Source organism: Zalophus californianus, chromosome 6, assembly GCF_009762305.2.
Source record: "Zalophus californianus isolate mZalCal1 chromosome 6, mZalCal1.pri.v2, whole genome shotgun sequence".
Lineage (NCBI taxonomy): Eukaryota > Metazoa > Chordata > Mammalia > Carnivora > Otariidae > Zalophus > Zalophus californianus.
Window position 1 is genome coordinate 56876167 of NC_045600.1, and position 15813 is coordinate 56891979.

The window sequence follows — 15813 nt, forward strand, 5'->3', positions numbered from 1 at the left end:
AGGAGGCCAGGGAAAAACAATTCAGAACCCATGAAAATAGAATCAGAGAAATAAGTGACACCATGAAATGTTCTAATGTCAGAATTATTGGGATCCCTGAGAGGTGGACAGAGAAAGAGGACTAGAAGATATATTTGAGCAAACCATAGCTGAGAAGTTCCCTAATCTGGGGAATGAAACAAGCATTCGTGTCCTAGAGGCAGAGAGGACCCCTCCCAAGATCAAGTAAAACAGACCAATGCCCCGGCATCTAATAGTAAAACTTGTAAATCTTAGAACCAAGGAGACCATCTTAAGGGCAGTTAGGGGGAAGAGATTCCTTATGTACAGAGGGAGGAACATCAGAATAATGTCAGACCTATCCACAGAGACCTGACAAGCCAGAAAGGCCTGGCAAGACATATTCAGGGTACTAAACAAAAAGAACGTGCAGCCAAGAATTCTTTATCCAGCAAGGCTGTCGTTTAGAATGGATAGAGAGATGCAGAGCTTCCAAGACCAGCAGAAACTGAAAGAATATGTGACCACTAAGCCCTCCCTGCAAGAAATATTAAGGGGGGGTTCTATAAAAGGAGAAGACTCCAAGAGTGATATAGAAATCTACAGAGACAATCTATAGAAACAAGGTCTTCACAGGCAACATGATGACAATAAATTCATATCTTTCAATAATCACTCTCAATGGGAACAGCCTAAATACTCCCATAAAATGGCATGAGGTTGAAGATTGGATAAAAAGAGAGGACCCATCCATATGTTGTCTACAAGAGACTCATGGTGAACCTAAAGATACATCCAGACTGAAAGTGAAGGGATGGAGATCCATCTTCCATGCCAACAGACCTCAAAAGAAAGCTAGGATGGCAAATCTTATATCAGACAAATTAGATGTTAAGCTAAAGACTGTAGTTAGAGACACAGAAGGACACTATATCATTCTTAAAGGGTGTGTCCAACAAGAAGATCTAACAATTGTAAATATTTTTGCCCCCAGCATGGGAGCAGCCATCTACATAAGCCAACTGTTAACCAAAATAGAGTCATATTGATAACAATATGTTAATTAAGGAAACCTCAATAATCCACTCTCAGGAAACAGAATATCATCTTAGAAAGATCATTTAAGCCAAAAATCAACAAAGAAACAAGAGCTTTGAATGACATGCTGGACCAGATGGACCTCATAGATATATATGGAACATTCCACCCTAAAACAACAGAATACTCATTCTTCTGGAGCGCACAAGGAACTTTCTCCAGAATAGACCACATACTGGGCCACAAATCAGGTCTCAACCAATACCAAAACATTGAGATTACTGCCTGCATATTCTCAGACCATATGCTTTAAAACTGGAACTCAATCACAAGAAAAAAATTGGCAGAAATTCAAACACTTGGAAGCTAAAGACCACTCTGCTCAAGAATGTTTGGGTTAACCAAGAAATCAAAGAAGGGCTTAAACAATTCATGGAAACCAATGAGAATGAAAACACATTGGTCCGAAACCTATGGGATACTGCAAAGGCGGTCCTAAGGGGGAAATACATACCCATCCAAGCCTCAATAAAAAAAATAGAAAAATCCTGAATTCACCAACTAACTTTACACCTTAAAGAACTGGAGAAAAGCAACAAATGATGCCTAGGCCATGCATTAGAAGAGAAATAATTAAGATTAAAGCAGAGATCAATGAATTAGAAATCAGAAACACAGTAGATCAGATCAACAAAACTAGAAGCTGGTTCTTTGAAAGAACTAATAAGATCGATAAACCACTGACCAGACTTATCCAAAAGAAAAGAGAAAGGACCCAAATCAATAAAATTATGAATGAGAGGGGAGAGATCACGACTAACACCAAGGAAATAGCAACACTTATTCAAAATTATTATCAACAACTATATGCCAATAAGCTGAGGAACTTGGAAGAAATGTATGCCTTCCTGGAGAATTATAAACTGCTAAGACTGAAACAGGAAAAAATTGACAACATGAATAGGCCAATAACCCGTAACAAGATTGAAGCAGTGATCAAAAACCTCCCAAAAAACAAGAGTCCAAGATCTGATGCATTCTCTGGGGAATTCTACCAAACATTCAAAGAAATAATACTCATCTCCTGAAGCTGTTTCAAAAAATAGAGACAGAAGGAAATCTTCCAGACTCATTCTATGAGGCCAGCATTTCCTTAATCCCCAAACCAAGCAAAGACCCAATCATAAAGGAGAATTTCAGACCGATATCCCTGATGAATATGGATTCCAAAATCCTCAACAAAATCCTAGCTAATAGGATCCAACAATACTTTAAAAGGATCATCCACCATGACCAAGTGGGATTTATCCCGGGATGCAAGGGTGGTTCAACATTTGCAAATCAATCAATGTAATAGAACACATTAATAAGAGGAGTAAGAGGAACCATATGGTCCTCTCAATTGGTGCAGAAAAAGCATTTGACAAAATACAGCCATCCTTTCCTAATTAAAACTCTTCAGAGTATAGGGATAGAGGGAACATTCCTCAAGTTCATAAAATCCATCCATGAAAAACCCACAGTGAATATCATCCTCAATGGGGAAAAGGTGAGAGCCTTTCCCTTAAGATCAGGAACACACCAAGGATGCCTACTCTCGCCATTATTGTTTAACATAGTACTAGAAGTCCTGGCAACAGCAATCAGACAACAAAAAGAAATAAAAGGTATTCAAATTGGCAAAGAAGAAGTCAAACTCTCTCTTCACAGATGACATGATACTTTATGCAGAAAATCCAAAAGACTCCACCTCCAAATTACTAGAACTCAAACAGCAATTCAGTAATGTGGCAGGATATAAAATCAATGCACAGAAATCAGTTGCTTTCTTATACAATAACAGTGCAACCACAGAAAGAGAAATTAGAGAAATGATTCCATTTACAATAGCACCAAAAACCATAAGATAACTCAGAATAAACTTAACCAAAGAGGTAAAGGATCTATACTCTAGGAACTACAGAAAACTCATGAAAGAAATTGAAGACACAAAAAGATGGGAAAACATTCCATGCTCATGGATCAGAAGAATAACATGTTAAAATGTCTATGCTACCCAGAGCAGTCTGTAACTTCAACACCATCCCAATCAAAGTTCCAATGACATTTTTCAAAGAGCTGGAACAAACAATCCTAAAATTTGTATGGAATCAGAAAAGACTCCGAATTGCCAAGGAAATGTTGAAAAAGAAAAACACAGCTGGGGGCATCACATTGCCAGATTTCAAGCTATATTATAAAGCCGTGATCACCAAGACAGCATGGTACTGGCACAAAAACAGACACGGAGACCAATGGAACACAATAGAGAGTCCAGATATGGACCCTCAACTCTATGGTCAAATAATTTTTGACAAAGCAGGAAAAAATATGCAATGGAAAAAAGACAATCTCTTCAATAAATGCTGGGAAAATTGGACGGCTATAGACAGAAGAATGAAACTCGACCATTCTCTTACACCATACACAAAGATAAACTCAAAATGGATGAAAGACCTCAATGTGAGACAGGAATCCATCAAAATCCTCGAGGAGAACAGAGGCAGTAACCTCTTTGACATCAGCCACAGCAACTTCTTTCAAGATACATCTCCAAAGGCTAGTGAAACAAAAGCAAAAATGAACTTTTGGGATTTCATCAAGATAAAAAGCTTCTGCACAGCAAAGGAAAACAGTCAACAAAACAAAGAGACAACCCACGGAATGGGAGAAGAAATTTGCAAATGACACGACAGATAAAGTGCTGATTTCCAAGCTCTATAAAGAACTTCTCAAACTCAACACCCAAAAGACAAATGATCAAGTCAAAAAATGGGCAGAAGACATGAACAGACACTTCTCCACAGAAGACATACAAATGACTAACAGACACATGAAAAGATCTTCATCATCATCAGCTATCAGGGAAATTCAAATCAAAACCACTTTGAGATACCACCTTACACCAGTTAGAATGGCAAAAATTGACAAGGCAAGAAACAACAAATGTTGGAGAGGTTGTGGAGAAAGAGGAACCCTCTTACACTGCTGGTAGGAATGCAAGTTGGTACAGTCACTTTGGAATACAGTGTGGAGATGCCTCAAAAAATTAAAAATAGAGCTACCCTATGACCCAGCAATTATACTACTGGGTATTTACCCCAAAGACACAGATGTAGTGAAAAGAAGGGCCATATGCACCCCAATGTTCAAAGCAGCAATGTCCGCAATAGCGAAACTGTGGAAAGAGCCGAGATGCCCTTCAACAGATGAATGGATAAAGAAGATGTGGTCCATGTATACAATGGAATACTACTCAGCCATCAGAAAGGATGAATACCCAACTTTTAATCAACATGGATGGGACTGGAGGAGATTATGCTAAGTGAAATAATTGAAGCAGAGAAAGTCAATTATATGGTTTCACTTATTTATGGAACATAAGGAATAGCATGGGGGACATTAGGAGAAGGAAGGGAAAAATGAAGGAGGGGAAATAGGAGAGGGAGATGAACCATGAGAGACTATGGATTCCGAGAAATAGACTGAGGGTTTTGGAGGGGAGAGGGTGGGGGATGGGTTGGCCTGGTGATGGGTATTAAGGAGGGCACATACTGCATGGAGCACTGAGTGTTATACAAAAACAATGAATCGTCGATCACTACATCCAAAACTAATGATGTATTGTATGGTGACTAACATAACATAATAAAATGAAACAAAATTAAAAAAATAATAATAAAATAAAAATAAAAATAAAAACTTGATAGCTGTTAACATCTAGATGGGTGCTTATGAAAACTATGTAAACTCCATTATAAGTCTCCCAGGATTTTCCCAAAATGAGAGTGATCATGACGAAAAGGAGAAAAAGAGATTAATTGTAATACCTCCAAAATGTGGTCATAGTTACAACACCACTTACTGGGCATTTCCTCAGTGGGACAGATATTTTACATTTGTAACATATTTCCAGAGCATTCTGTGAGAGGAATTAAGGAAAGCAATGATGGGTCAGATAAAAATATGCACCATAATAACAGTCACAAAACCCTGTTAACTTCTGCCTCCCATTGACTATGTGGAGATTCAAAACTACCACTGTCTCTTCCATCCCTGCTCCTTCAAACAGAAACACTAGAATACATTTCTAGAAACTTAAACAATATTTTCAGATGTCTCATGCAGGTGCCTATGGCATCCAGAGTTAAATTTTTCCTTCACTTGTTTTCATAATGTCTCATTACTCTGATGAAAGTGACAGTATGCCGTTGGTGCCTAATAAAGTGTCTGTCTTTCTAATGTCCATCAAAAATATTGTCACTATCCGCAGGCTGTGTGCCCATATTTCTGTTGAGCTTCTTGATCTCCCCATTTGGGAGCACTAATTTATATTCTGTGGTCCCTTTGCTTCATGATTTTAAATACCTTTTTCCTGATTTGTGTACTAATTGGTCTCAAGTATCCCTAATTTAGAAATCTAGTCTGACTCCTGTGGGATTGACCTTGACACTCCTCACTCCTGCTTCCCTTCCTAATACTAACCTGGACCACTAACCTAGATCTTTGAGGTGTAAAATTGGAGGAGAATGTGTTGAATTAAAATAGATAAGTTTATTCTGTGAAAGTTAAGTAAATAAAATTTTGTGTTTGAAAAGAGTTTTTGTAGAAGAAAAGGTATGATTATATAACTCACTGTGACCAGGGCTATGATATGGTTGTTTTGCTGTACTATTTCGAGTTAAAAATCAAGTTCATTCTCAAAAACTGGGCTTCATATATTTAAATATAGTAAGACTAAGATCAAATTGATTCCAATGATGAGCATTATTGTTTCATCTGGGAAGGAAGAAGACAAAGTTATTGGACACAGAAGATATAGTGTGACTGAAACAGAGTCCTTATAGGTTAGAAAGACTGTATCAGACAGAGCATGTCCAGTGCATAGTTGCACAAAATCTAATGAGTAAAAATGTGTCTTGAAGAAACTGAACCTATTTAGGAAAGTCAAGCCTAGGAATAGGACCAGGAGATTGTATATGAGGAATAGACAAACTTAAAGGAGAGAATACATAAATAAAACAAGTAAAAGGACAAAGGTAAGAATTTACAATTCAAGGTACGTGATAGGTAATTATCCCTCCTCCTTAAAATTTCTTTGGAATAACAGAAGGAATATAAAAATACAAATACATCCATAGCCATGACAGAGAACTAAGATGTGAGTCATTAGCAGGTAAAACCTGAAGAATTTCTAGAAATATAAAGTAGATATAAGAAAATTAAAAGAAACCAATTACAAATTAGGAACTTAAAACCACTTTGTGTTCAGAAGGACTTTCTAAAGAGTGAGGTATCAAAGAAAAACCTTAGGATAGCCCCAGGAACAGAGTAATCAGAATACAAAAATAAAAGCAGAATTTGGATTTTGCTATCAACGTCTGGAAATCTGTTGCATTTCTATACACCAATAATGAAGCAGGAGAAAGAGATATTAAGGAATCAATCCATTTACAATTGCAACAAAAACCATAAGATACCTAGGAATAAACCTACCCAAAGAGGTAAAACACCTGTACTCTGAAAAATATAAAACACTGATGAAAGACATTAAAGACCATACAAAGAAATGAAAAGACATTCAATGCCCATGGATTGCAAGAACAAATATTGTTAAAATGTCTATACTACCCAAAGCAAGCTACATATTTAATGTAATCCCTATCAAAATACTAAGAGCATTTTCACAGAGCTAGAACAAACAATCCTAAAATTTGTATGGAACCACAAAAGACCCTGAATAGCCAAAGCAATCTTAAAAAAGCAAAGCAAAACTGGAGGCATCACAATTCCAGACTTTAAGTTATATTACAAAGCTGTAGTCATTGAAACAGTATGGTATCAACACATAAATAGACACATAGATCTATGGAATAGAAGATAAAACCCAGACATGAGCCCACAATTATATGGTCAATTAATATTTGCAAATGACATATCTGATGAAGGGTTAGTATTCAAAATACATTAAGAACTTAAAAAACTCAACATCCAAAAAACTGAATAATCCAATTAAAAAATGGGCAGAGGACATGAATACATGTCCAAAGAAGACATACAGATGGCCAACAGACACATAAAAACACACTTATCAGGGAATTCCAATTCAAAACTACAAAGAGGTATCACCTCATACTCGTCAGAATGGCTAAAATCAACAACACAACAGGTGTTGGTGAGGGTGTGGAAAAAGAGGAACACTCTTGCACTGCTGGTGGGAATGCAAAATGATGTAGCCACTCTGGAAAACATTGTGGAGGTTCCTCAAAAACTTAAAAATAGAACTACCCTATGATCCAGCAATTGTACTACTAGGTATTTACCCAAAGAATACAAAAATACTAATTCAAAGGGATACATGCACCCTGATGTTTAGAGCAGCATTATCTACAATAGCCAAATTATGAATATAGCCCAAGTGTCCATAGACTGATGAATGTGTATAGATGAAGAGACGGTATGTATGTATGCATATGTGTACATATATGTGCATACATAAGTGTTATGTACATATGCATACACACATACACATACACGCTGGAATATTACTCAGCCGTAAAAAAGAATGAAATCTTGCCATTTGCAACAACACAGATGGAGCTACAGTGTATTATGCTGAGCAAAATAAGTCAGTCAGAGAAAAACAAATACCATATGATTTTACTCATATGTGGAATTTAGGAAACAAAAACAAATGAGCAAAGGGAAAAAAGAGAGAGGGAAACTAAGCAACAGACTCTTAACTATAAAGAACAAATTGATGGTTGCCTGGGGGGATGTGGTGGGGGGATGAGTTGGGTGGGTGATGGGGATTAAGGAGTACAATTGTCATGATGAGCACCAGGTGTTGTATGGAGGTGATGAACCACTACATTGTGTACCTGAAACTGATATTGCACAATACATTCATTAACTGACATTCAAATAAACTTAAAAAAATGATTTTGGATTTTGTCATGAGGATACCAATGAAAGAAGTGCAAACTAGTTATACCAGATCCCAGTATTGCTGCCAAGGGCTCTTGCCTTTGGGTAGTAAAGTGGCAGTTTGATACAGGAGTCTGCCAAACAAGTTACTGAGGTAGGGCATAAAATCAGGCAGTGGTCCAGATAAATTCTGGACACAAAAGAGTATGTGCTGCCACACACCCAGAAAGCAAATTTTTCTCAACATTATAAAGAAAACTGATGATCCAAAAGTCACATACAACCCTCTTCCCTATCTAATCATCAGGATGAAAATTTCTATGATTATAATCTGAATACATTACTGTAGGGAGAAATTGTAATTATGCTGATGACATCTATTCCAGCTCTCAATGCTTTTCCTTCTAGGTCCTCACTGATAAATATGAGCAGACTACTAAGAATCTAAAATATGTAAGGAAACCAGTGGATACAATGCACATATCCATTTGAACAAACAGAAGAATTAACACTTGCAAAAACATAGTTAAAACTGGAAATAAAACATAATTTTAAAAAAATAATTAGTAATTTCATCAACCTATTGAGCCTGATGATGCTACATATAGCAAAAGGATATGAAATAATTTATTACTTACACAACTGCACTTTCTAGGGAAAGCAAGGCAGATGAAGGCTGGTCTGAGTGGCTAGCAAGAGCAAACTGGTGGTTTTGGTTGTGTTGTGGCTAGGAAGTGGGGCCGGAATGAGGATTCAACTTCATGCAAGCACCAAGCAGTGGGGGTAAAGGGGTTTTCTTATTGGCTTGCTCACATGTAGGTTAAAGGAGAAAGGGGATGGCATGAAAGCTGTTTAGGGTTAAAACATGAAAAAAAATGGAGTGTTTCTCTTAAAAAAAAAAAAACCCTCCAAATTTGAAGAGGATACTTGCATAAACTGACAATGAATTGGAATTCAGGATAATTCCTATAAATTAATTTTTAAAAAGATGAATTACTAACAGAACAATAGGCAAAATATAGGAACGAGTATTTTGCAGAAAAAGGTAGCTTGAAAAGTTTATAAACATGAAAAAATAAATAAGTTCAGTTATAATCAGGGAAATGTAAAATAAAATCATAACGTGTTACCTTTATAATCACCATATTGGCAAAAATTTAAGACAAACATGATTAAGAGAGGAAAGGAAAGTTCTTTACACTGATGGTCAGAATAAAAGCCAGTAAAACTACTTTGGAAAACAATTTGTCCTTACCTACTAAAAATAAACATATTCACATCTTATAATCAAACAATTTCACTCCTAGTTATAGGAGGTTGTCAGCCTTTTTGGCACATTAGACCAATCTGAGAAGGTTTTTAAATCCTATTCTTGGGGTGTTTGGGTGGCTCAGTGGGTGAAGCATCTGCACCTGCCTTCCACTCAGGTCATGATCTCGGGGTCCTAGGATCAGAGCCCCATGTTGGGCTCCCTGCTCAGTGGGGAGTCGGCTTCTCCCTCTCCCTCTGCCCTCTCTCCTGCTCTTGTTCTCACTCTCCCAAGTAAATTAAAATCTTAAAAAAAAAAAAAAAATCCTATTCTCTTCGGCAAACCCCAGACCAATTAATTCAGAATCTTTGAGGATGAAACCCAAATATCAGTATTATTTTTACAGGCTCTTTAGGTGACTTCATTATATAGCCAGGGTTGAGAACCACCGTCTTAAAGAAACTCTTGTACATAACATTGGAGCAGGAATTCTCCTTGCAACATTTTTTTTTATTATAAGAGAACTGGAGGAATAAAACAAACAAAAAAACTAAAGCTCAACAGTAGAATAGAGTGATAAACTGAACTTATCTTACTGAGTCCCATTTATTTCAGCTCTCCTAAAGACTTGTATACCCACCTAAAATATCATGTTGTTAACATCTATTTCAATCCATGTCCTGGGGCAAAATCAGAATCATTCATGGTATGTCATTATATTTAAGCTCTCTTCCACACTTAAATTTAGAAACTAAAATATGTACCCACCTGAAAGAGGCTCAGGAACATAACCATTTAATATGTGAAAGAATCTAGTTGACTGTGAGCAAAAGCAGCTATACCAACTGAATACAAATATATTATTAAGGGTTCAACCAGTGAAACAGAACCAGTAGAAGATATGTATATTAAGAGGTTAAGAGATTTACTGCAAGGACTTAGGTTATGTAACTGTGGGGTTGGCTAGGCTAGTGCAAAATCCTTAGGGCAGGCAGTCAGGAAGGGCAGGCTGGAACCCTCCAGCACATCCAGGGATGAAACTGCAATCTACAGGCAAGAATTTTCAGGGGGGGAAAAATGCCTGAGTTTTGCTCTTAAGGCCTTTCAATTGACTGAATCAGGCCCACCCAGTTAGGTGTCCTAGTTTCTAGGACAAAATTCCTTACTCAAACAATTACAGACCTTAATCACATTTGCAAAATATCTTCCCAACACCTAGATTAATATTTGATAGAATACCTGGGGAGTGTAACCTAGCTAAACTGACACATAAATCTGACCATCACAAGTATCTGAAAAGTTGAAGTGAGGTTCAGAAAAATCCAATTCATCACTATAAGAAGAGAAAACCTTAATTTTCACCAATATCTAAAATAGTCATTTATATAATATGTTAGGGATGATAACTGAAAATGTTCATCTAATTTTAATTTTCAAATCTCATTTCCAGGGAATTTAAAGATAGTTTCCTGTTTGTATTTCTTTTACTTTGAACTGTCAGTTCATGTGTTTTCTCTAATTTCTTACTGAGTTTTTTCCTAATCAATTTAACTCTTTGCATATAAGTGAAATTATCCTTTTGTCATATATTTTATTAAACATTTAAATATATCAATAATTTCTAGGTTCTGTATTTTACTCTAGAATTATGGGGGAAAATAAAATCTCCATCTTATTTCCTAGAAATTTAGGGTTTGAAATTTATCTGGAAATTCCTCTTTGGATAAAAGGTGAGCTAAGCCTTACATTAGTCTCTTAGATGCTATCAACATCATTTATTGAATAATCCTTCTTTTTCAAAATAATAAACATGGCTGTCTTGGTAACGTAGTGAATTCCTGTATGGCTTTCATCTACCCTCTACTCTTCTCCTTTGATGAACCTGTCAGTCATTTCTGAGTACCACATGGTCATTTCTTTAGATTGATATTGTATGCTATCATTTGTGTGTGCTTATTTTGTTTTTCACTCTCTTTTATAGAATATTATTTGTTGGGGTGCTTGGGTGGCTCAGTCGGTTAACCATCTGCCTCCATCTCAGGTCATGATCCCAGGATCCTGGGATCGAGCCCCACGTCGTGCTCCCTGCCTCACGGAGAGCCTGCTTCTCCCTCTCCCTTTGCCTGCCGCTCTGCCTACTTGTGCTCTCTCTCTGTCAAATAAATAAATAAAATCTTAAAAAAAAAGAATATTATTTGTTTTTCCATTCAAATATTATAATGAGCCTTTCTTGTATTTTAAAAGTTCAGTTTCTATTTGCTTTAGAATTGTATTGTATCTTTTATGTGTTAATGTAGGAATAATTTACATCATAATGCTATTGAATCTTTCTATCCTTAAAAGGTATGTTTATCTACTGATTGCTCTGTCAATAGTAGGTAGGTTTTCTTTACCTACCTCTTATAAATTTCTACTTAATTTTACTCCCTCATTTCCTTTGCTCTTGCAAATATTACCATGAGCTCCATAATTTTAAATATTTTTTATGGAGAAAAGACTGTTGACATTTGTTTATTAATTTTATAACTTGGCAACTACCAAATTCTCCCATAGTTTTTTTGTTTGTTTGATTTCCCCTGAGTTTCCTAGCAAGCAATCGAGTCATCTATAAACAATATAACTTTATTGCCAATTTTGTAGAATAAATCACACATTTGTTTCCATTTCTTCCCTTTCAGGAAATGGGTTCAAGACTGCCCACCAGTTGTTTGATCATTCTTTACTCATTTTTCTCCTCTTTTGCTGAGGAACAGTTTCTTCAAAAAGGGTCTATGGAAATTACCTTACTTTCATTTTTGCACATGTAAAAACTATATATATATATGTATATATACATATATAGATATATATCTTCTATAGTTCAATGATTTGGCTGTACATAAGATTTTTATGTTTTTGCTCAGTAATTTAGGAGCATTGTTCCACATCTTATCTGGAATGTGTTTTTTTTTTTTTAAGGTCGGCTTGCTTTGTTATTTTATTTCTCCACTGGTGTCTGGATTATTTTGCCTGGATATGAAAAATAATTTTCTTTATATTTGACAAAATCATCACCAGGGTTTGTCTGTTAATCATATTGTGTGAATTTTTTTCCCCAGAACATAGTATGTCATTTCAACCTATAAATTCAAGTCTTCTTTTATTTGTGGAAATTCCCCTTAAAATACATTATTAAATATTTATTTTCTCTTCTAATTGTTTGGTTTACTTATGCAGGGACACTAATTACGGCTTATGTGGGATCCTTTGTTCCATAAATATTGGTTTATTTCTAACTCTTAAAATTATTTGTTCATTTACATTACTTTTAGCTTATTAAAAAACAAAATGAAACACACACAAAAAAACCCTGTCCTTCAGGACTTTTATTTGTACTTTCCACAAATATATTTATATACGCACTGTCAATAGTAACTTTATCTCTGTGATTATTTTATTTTTAACATCTAAGTATTCCCTGGCTTCTGTTTCTCATGCTACTTCTACATCTGTGGTCTCACCATACATCCTTGGGCTTTGTTTCTGAGCCAGGAGTTCATACTCATTTCATTAAGATATGCTCACTCATGCCAGTGTTTTTAATCACTTTACCTGATCACTGACAAAGTTTAGAGGGTATTTTCTTTGTCCATCATTCATTTTGGTGTATGTTTCATTCTTGCCCCTTTCTCCTACTATATTTGCATTGACTCCTCTTTTGTTATTATTACTTGTCTTCAAATGAAAAAAAAATTCATTCTCTATTAGTGTCTAGTGTTTTTATTAGATAAATGCTAGAGCAAAATTACAACTAGCAAGAGTTCTTCCAGGGTTATAACATAAGTTGTCTTCATGTCCAGGTGTTTTTTTAACTTGATTTCTTCCCAATAAAGGGAGGTCTCCAGCTATGGTCCATAATAATACGGCATTACTTTCCACGTCACATTCCCCATGCACTTATTTCTGCCTTTCGTGTTACTCTCTGACTTAAAAAAAAAAAATGCAGATTCAAATTAAACCACCTGCTTGTGAAAACCATGCCCATTTCTCAAAACAAAGATTGTTGTTTTGCTCCTCAGAGTAAGAACTTTGCCCAGTCAGCTTGATCCAAGATCTGTAGTTATAAAAGCCTCTCTCAGCATTTTTCCTACCACTGTGACAGCCCTTTCTAATATCTGATTGTTAAGGTTAGCTGATGTCCTTGGCTTAATTATCTGTACAACTTGCATTCCTAGTTCTTATGCTTTTTGTTTGTTTCTAAACAAGAGAAGAAGGCATTATAAAACCGAACATTTCTAAGCTCATATTCCGGAACGGTCTAAAACATAGCTTAGTATGATCTATAAAAGAACAAAACTTTTCTTTCTATGAGAGTTTGTGTTTGTTTTAATTACCTGCTTCCATATCTAAGAAAACCGTAGGTTCTATAGTACTTTGACCTTATTTTACTAACCTTAGTCTGACTCCACAATCAGCAAACTTCTATAAGAATTCCAAGATTAGTATGTCAACAGTGACCCACAGACAACGTTGTTGTTCAATACATTTGGCAAGAATATTAATGAGTAGTTCCCATGACTTGAATGGTTACTACATCCTAAACATTAAGTTACATATTTTATGTTCACAGTCACATTTAAAACTTAAAATTGCCTCATGAAGTATTATAATTTTGTAAGAGTAGAAAACCAAGGCTTAGAGCTGTCTGCTAATGTTACTAAGGCCATGTAGAAAGTAAATGGCCTAACCAGAATTAGAACCCTGCTATATTCCAAAATCTGGAATTCTCACCAGTCTGCAGAATATCCAAATATTTTTTGACCATACAAAGTGGCTTCTATCATTCCAGTCACATGGAATCACAATATATATACTCAGAAGACATATTAGATTTCTGGGGGATTTAATCCCACAATATTAGTCCCACTAAATAGTTAATCAATGTAAACTTTATGGCTGGCAGTGATGAGCTCAAAGATTTCCCAAAGTGGCTGAATGCAACTTTGAAACACTGTATATTTCTATTTCCCTTAGAGTACATTAAAATCTATCATCCTATGTGTCCCACATAGTGGTTTAGTTCTACTCATAGGGTCTCCAATGGGAAACAATTACACACACGTACACACGCATGTAAATGTCATATATGCAAATAAGAGTTTTACCTAATTTGAACATCTCTAATTCCTTCAAATACTCTTCATATATGAGGCAACCACATAACTTAGCACACTAGGAAATTTTGAGAATAAAAGGGGACATTAACCAGCCAATACACTGGGAAGAAAGGAGCAAACTGAGTCTCAGACACACTCACATGTCCTATTTATTTATTACATAGTAGGTTTTTTTTTTTTTTTTGGCTTGTTTATAGGTCACAAGCTCAGGTGTATAAAAATGTACACTGATGTATTTGCAATTAAGATAACAGAGTAAGAACTCTGACCTATAACATACAAAGAATGCCTATAAGTTTACAACAGAAAAAGGATAAAATGCTATGAATTGGTAATTCACAGAAGGAAAATACATCACATGACCACAGATATATTTTAAAATGCTCAAACTTTCTGGTAGTTAGGAAAGTGCACAACAAAATATTAGACAAAAATCTAGTAGTAGTCAGGGAAGCACACAACAAAATAAAATTACACTCCCCCAAGTGACAAAAACTATAAAAGATTGATAATTCCTACTGTTGGCAAGGATGTAGAATAAGCCACACTATGGGTGACAATATAAATTATTATCACTTAAAAAATAAATCTAGCAAAATCTATTACAATCACTTTACACATAGTTACCAATTCCACTCTTACGATTCCACATCATAGGAGCAAGGATCAGTATCTAAAAATATATGCATAAGAATATTTATCACAGAATCATTTGTAGTTGTAAATACACAGAAATAAAATTATCGTGTTCTAATTAAGAGAATGGTTAAATTATGATAGATTCATACTATGTGTGAATATAAAGCTATTTAATGGCTTATATAAAAACAAATTGTATTTATAAAAGTTGTTCAGAAGTACTTTCCACAGGGTATTATTGAGTGAGATGTGTCCAAAAGAATATTTATTCCTTCACATTGAGCATCTAGAGACTCTTCAGAGGACAGAGTTGAGAAATCAACACCAGGATGACCCACACATATATTCTCCAGATATGTGCTTATAGTGCCAGTGTAAAAAGATGAAGAAGAAATTTATCTCTGGGGAAACACCAAGAAAAATCTAGAAAATATGAAAACCATATTTGTCTATGGGGTTATTGAAGAGTGGTCGATCCAAGACAGCCTTGATCAACTGATTTCCTTCATAGGCAATGAGCTTCCTTCAACAGCATCTGGTATAAAGAGACCTGCCAAAGATCAGAGGCTGTGCCAAGGGGAAAGAGGTTAGGTAGATATTGGCAACTGATAAGCAGGCAGGAATGATTGGAGTGAGTCTGAGAAACCCCAAATGCAACAAAAACTTTCTTGGCATAACAATTTTCATAAACTCACTCCTTCCCAATTTTGCTGAAACAAAGGCAGTGAAATTGAGACTGAAAAATAAGAGATAATTTACACATTT